This window comes from Notamacropus eugenii, chromosome 5 (genome assembly GCF_028372415.1).
Source record: "Notamacropus eugenii isolate mMacEug1 chromosome 5, mMacEug1.pri_v2, whole genome shotgun sequence".
NCBI lineage: Eukaryota > Metazoa > Chordata > Mammalia > Diprotodontia > Macropodidae > Notamacropus > Notamacropus eugenii.
In genome coordinates this window covers 7203073-7209072 of record NC_092876.1, presented here as the reverse complement: position 1 = coordinate 7209072, position 6000 = coordinate 7203073, and positions in this window count along the sequence as shown.

The following is a 6000-nucleotide window of genomic DNA, read 5'->3' as shown; positions in this document are numbered from 1 at the left end:
TAACATGATTGAACATGTATAACCTATATCAGACTACTTGATGTCATGGAGAGGAGACATGATGTTCTGATTGGGGAAAAAGCCTTAAATTTCAGTGGGAAATGAAAAGATATGAAACTTCATCTCTGAGAAGGGTAGAAATCCTAACATGGCTGCCTGTTTACAATCATGATTTAGATACAAAATTATATTTTAATCACTGAATCAAAACTGAAGATGCTATGACCTATGAAAGCTATATAAAGAATATCTGACCTATATGTGACCAGGGACTAATCAATACAGAAGCTTATGTTTGGAGATTACATTGACTGAATTCACAAGGTCATTACTAAGCAGAAAACTCCAAATATCGATCAGTCAGTAATGATGTACTTCCTAACTCCTCCTTTTTTTGTCTGTTTTCTGTAATAATCATTGCTCTTTTCTTAGATCTTAGGGAAGTAAGGGATTAATCCATTATTAACTTTCTCTTCTGGGAGCCATTCCATATAAAGCTCCTTATGTGTAAATGATTTTATTAAACTAATACTTATTATAATCAAATTGAATTCCTTGGCCTCTTTCTTCAGAATCAAACATCTCCTCTGATTGAGAAGGCTGAAAATATCCCTGTGCACAAGCAAAGTACAGGACTCCCCAAACAGAAGAATTATGGACTTCACAGGGGAAAAGAAGGGAGGGAGGGAAGGAGAAAAATTTGGAGCTCAAAATATAATTACATGTAATACACAAAATTGTAATGGAAAAAATAAAATTCTATTAAAAAAATGAACCAACACATTCTTTCACAGGACTGGTGGATTGAACTCATGGATTGAACAGCAAAACAACAGCAAAAAACTGGTACAACCAGAACTGGTTTTGACTATAAAGACTGTTGGGAAGTGCTGCTATGATTCTATCAGTTTCAAGAATAGCAATTACCAGCAGGAGAGCATAGGACTGGGGCTATGAAGAGGGGTAACTCTAAATCACAATCATGGACAAAGACCAATTCCTGTGCCTGGTGGACTTGACTTGACTTGACTTGATTTCAATGATTTTACTTTCCTTCAAGGGTCAAGAACCATGCTCTGGGGATATGTGAACTCGTTCTAGGTCCTTCATTTGTGTCCACACTCCCCATGCTTCATTGCCCTCGCAGTCTGTCATCTGACTTCATACCATCTTCTTTTATTTTGACACTACATTAGCCTCTGCTTTTCAGTTCTTTTTTGTGTGTTCTTTTCCCACATTAGAATGTAATACTGGGGGGCGGAGTCAAGATGGAGGAGTAGAAAGACACACATATGCTAGCTCCCAACCCACAGTCCATAAAATATCTGTAAAACAGAACTCCCAACAAATTCTTGAGCAGCAGAAGCCACAGAACAAGGGAGCAGAGGAGATTTCTGTTCCAGAGAGCCTGAAAACCTCTCGCAAAAGGTCCGTAGTGCCCCAGACCCAGAGCTGAGCCCAGCCCTGCCTTGGCCATGTGGCACTGAGAGGAGCAGATCCCAGCGGGCTTCAGGGACAGAATCTCCAGCAGCCGCGTAGGTTCCTCCACCTACGGGCCCCAAAGGTTGGTGAGAGGGTCTCCTCGCATTGCTGAGAGGGGAGTGGGGTGCCCCCATAACTCAGACCCCCTTGTGAGGCAGCAGTAGAGGCGGGAGCAGACCAGGGCTCCCCAAGCAGGCAGAAGCTCTGATCCATTGTTGAAGGTCTCTGCATAAACCCCGTGAGGGAACTGAGCCTGTGTGGTGGCCCTGCCCCCAACTGAACACCTGAACTTAATCTCACACTGAATAGCAGCCCCGCCCCCACCCAAAGCCCTGAGGCTGGGAAGCAGCATTTGAATCTCAGACCCCAAGCATTGGCTGGGAGGATCTGGAGGCAAAGTGGGAGTGAAGAGAATACTCAGAAGTCAAGTCACTGGCTGGGAAAATGCCCAGAAAAGGGAAAAAAAAATAAGACTATAGAAGGTTACTTTCTTGGTGAACAGGTATTTCCTCCCTTCCTTTCTGATGAGGAAGAACAATGCTTACCATCAGGGAAAGACACAGTAGTCAAGGCTTCTGTATCCCAGCCCACCCGATGGGCTCAGGCCATGGAAGAGCTCAAAAAGGATTTTGAAAATCAAGTTAGAGAGGTGGAGGAAAAACTCGGAAGAGAAATGAGAGAGATGGAAGTAAAGCATGAAAAGCAGGTCAACACCCTGTTAAAGGACACCCAAAAAAATGCTGAAGAAAATAACACCTTGAAAAATAGGCTAACTCAATTGGCAAAAGAGGTTCAAAAAGCCAATGAGGACGAGAATGCTTTCAAAAGCAGAATTAGCCAAATGGAAAAGGAGGTTCAAAAGCTCACTGAAAAAAACAGTTCTTTCAAAATTAGAATGGAACAGATGGAGGCCAATGACTTTATGAGAAACCAAGAAATCACAAAACAAAACCAAAAGAATGAAAAAATGGAAGATAACGTGAAAAATCTCATTGGAAAAACAACTGACCTGGAAAATAGATCCAGGAGAGAGAATTTAAAAATTATGGGACTACCTGAAAGCTATGATCAAAAAAAGAGCCTAGACATCATCTTTCATGAAATTATCAGGGAAAACTGCCTTGATATCCTAGAACCAGAGGGCAAAATAAGTATTCAAGGAATCCACAGCTCACCGCCTGAAAGAGATCCAAAAAGAGAAACTCCTAGGAACATTGTGGCCATATTCCAGAGTTCCCAGGTCAAGGAGAAAATATTGCAAGCAGCTAGAAAGAAACAATTCAAGTATTGTGGAATATTGAAATCGCCTCTTTTTAAAATGTTTAATAGAATTCGCTTGTAAATCCATCTCTTCCTGGAAATTGGTTTCCTAGGAAGTACATTGATGGCTTGTTCAATTTATTTTTTTGAGATGGGGTTATTTAAATGTTTCACTTCCTCTATTGTTAACCTGGGCAAGTTATATTTTAAAAATATTCATCCATTTCACTTAGATCGTCAAATTTATGAGCATATGGTTGGGCAAAGTAATTTGTAATTATTGTTTTAATTACCTCCTCACTGGAGGTTAATTCACATTTTTCGTTTTTGATATTGTTTTCTTCTTTCTTTTTTAAATCAAATTGACCAAAGTCTATCAATTTTAGTTTTTTTCACAAAACCAACTTTTAGTTTTATTTATTAGTTCAGTAGTTTTTTTTAATTTCAATTTTATTAATGTCTCCATTTGTTTTCAGAATTTCTAATTTGGTATTTACTTAGGAATTTTTCATTTGTTCTTTTTCTTGATTTTTCAGCTGCATGAACAATTCATTGATCTCCTCTTTCTCTAAATAGGCATTCAATGACATAAAATTTCACCGAAGAACAGCTTTTGCAGCATCCCATAACTTTTGGTATGTTGTCTTATTGTTGTCATTATCTCGAATGAAATTATTGATTGTTTCTATGATTTGTTATTTAACCCACTCATTCTTTAGGATTAGATTAAATAGTTTCTAATTAATTTTCGGTCTATGTTTCCATGGTCCTTTATTACATATAATTTTTATTGTATTATGATCTGAGATGGGTGTATTGACTAACTCTGGATTTTTCACTGGATTGTGAGATTTTTATGAAATAGTTCATGGTCAATTTCTGTATATATGAGATGTACCACTGAGAAAATGGTGTATTCCTTTCTATCCCCACTCATTTTTCTCCAGAGATCTATCATATCTACCTTATCCAGAGTTCCATTCAACTCAACTTATTTCTTATTTATTTTGAGGTTAGCATTATCAAATTCACAGAAGGAGAGATTGAGGTGCCCCACTAGTACAGTTTTGCTGTGTATATCTTCCTGTAACTCCCTTAACTTATCTTCTAAGAATTTCGATCCTATGCCACTTGTCACATTTATGTTTAGTAATGATATTACTTCATTATCTATGGTGGCTTTGAGCAGGATATACTTTCCTTCCCTATCTCTTTTGATTTGATCTATTTATGCTTTTGTTTTGTCTAAAATTAGGATTGCTACTCCTGTTTTTTTATATCAGCTGAATCGTAATAAATTATGTTCCAATCTTTTACTTTTACTCCATCTGTATTCCCCTGTTTAAACTGTGTTTTTTGCAAACAACCATTCTTGGATTATGGTTTTTAATCCATCCTGCTATCTGTCTTTGTTTTATGGGAGAATTTATCATATTTACATTCACAGTTATGATTAATATCTCTGTCTTTCTCTCCATCCTATTTTCCCCCATTTTTGCTTTAAGTTCTCCCTTCTCCCTTCCCCACAATAGAGTTTCAACTTTTGCCTGTCGCCTCCTTCAGTCTTCCCTCCCCTCTATCAGTCCCACATTTTTATTCCCCTTTTTCCTTTCTACTTATTCCCTCATTTTGAAACTCCCCTCCACTTTTTCCCCTTTACCCTCCTACTGTCTATAGAACAAGTTAGAGTTTTTGTTCCCTCCAGTAATTGAATCAGACGGGAGTAAATCTCAAGCAATGCTTATCTTCCTCCCCTCTTTCCCTCTTCTATAATGTTTTTGTATCTCTTGCTGTGATGTAATTTACCTTTTTCTGCCTCCTTCTTTTCACATCTCTTGTTACAATCCCTTTGCAATCTTAAATAGTATTTTTATCATCACATCAGTTAATGTATACCCATTCCCTCCATCTATGTATATCCTTTTTAAATATCGTCAAAGTACAGAATTCTCAAGATTAACGAGTGTCATCCTCCCTTTTATGGATATAACAGTTTCCCCACATTGATTAACAGGGATTTTTCTCCATCTTTACCTTTTCACACCTCTATTAAGTCTTGTTTTTGAAGATCAAATTTTCTATTGAACTCTGGCCTTTTCATAAGAAAGGTCTGGAAATCCCTTACTTCACAGAACATCCATCTCCTTACCCAAAATATTATGCACAGTTTTGCTGGGGAAGTGATCCTTGGGTTGTAGTCCAAGCTCCTTTTCCTTACAGATTGTCATATTCCATTCTTTCCCATCCTTTAATGTAGAAGCTGCAAGGCCCTGTGTAATCCTGACTTAAATTCCTTGATATTTCAGTTGTTTCCTTTCAGGCTGCTTGTATTATTTTCTCCTTACCTTGACATTTCTCAAATTTGGCAACAATACTCCTTGGTGGTTTTGATTTGGGATCTCTTTCAGGAGGTGGACTGCTGTGTCCTTCCAATGACTATTTTGCCCTCCAAATCTAGGGCCTCAAGGCAGTATTCTTTGATAATTTCTTGGAAGATATTTTCCACGGTGCTTAGTTCATCATGGTTTTCCAGAAAACCAATAATTCTTAGATGTTCTCTCTTGGATCTATTTTCCAGGTGAATTATTTTTCCAATGAGATATTTTTCATTTTCTTCTATTTTTTTCATACTTTTGACTCTGTTTGACTGATTCTCGATTTCTCCTAGAGTTACTAGCTTCTACTATTCCAACTCTATTTTTTTTTCTTATTTCATAGCTTTATTCTACATTTATAACAATACGGTGAACTATCTGGTAGAACAGAGAATTTCTTCTGCAGTCACAAAATATACACTTAAAAGTTCTTATCCAGGAAAAAATGCCCTCTACCTCTATATCATCCTTCAGCTTTACTTTGACTTTAATTTTCTTTTTAAATACAGGAAAAATTTCACCTGTTAGTCTTCTGGGTGTCCAATCTTTGTCTCTCACCTCTTAATTAAAACATAGAATATGCTGTGATGAAAACGTTTGTATTTTCCATTCCACCTATCATCTATTACAAAAGTGTTATTCTGCAAGCACTTAGATAAGAAAAAAGTAAACAACAAAACCCACACTTTTTCTTTAAAAAAATCCAAGCTTATAATAAGGACATTTGTCAGTCAGTACACAGCAAATGAACAAGGATTCACAATGGCCACTTACTTTTTCTTTTAATTAACAAATGCTTTTTGAAATCAGTAGCACAGGTAAATATGGAATAAGGGGGTTTTAAACCCCCTCAGGTTCTTACAGTGAGCACTTTTGATGTCAT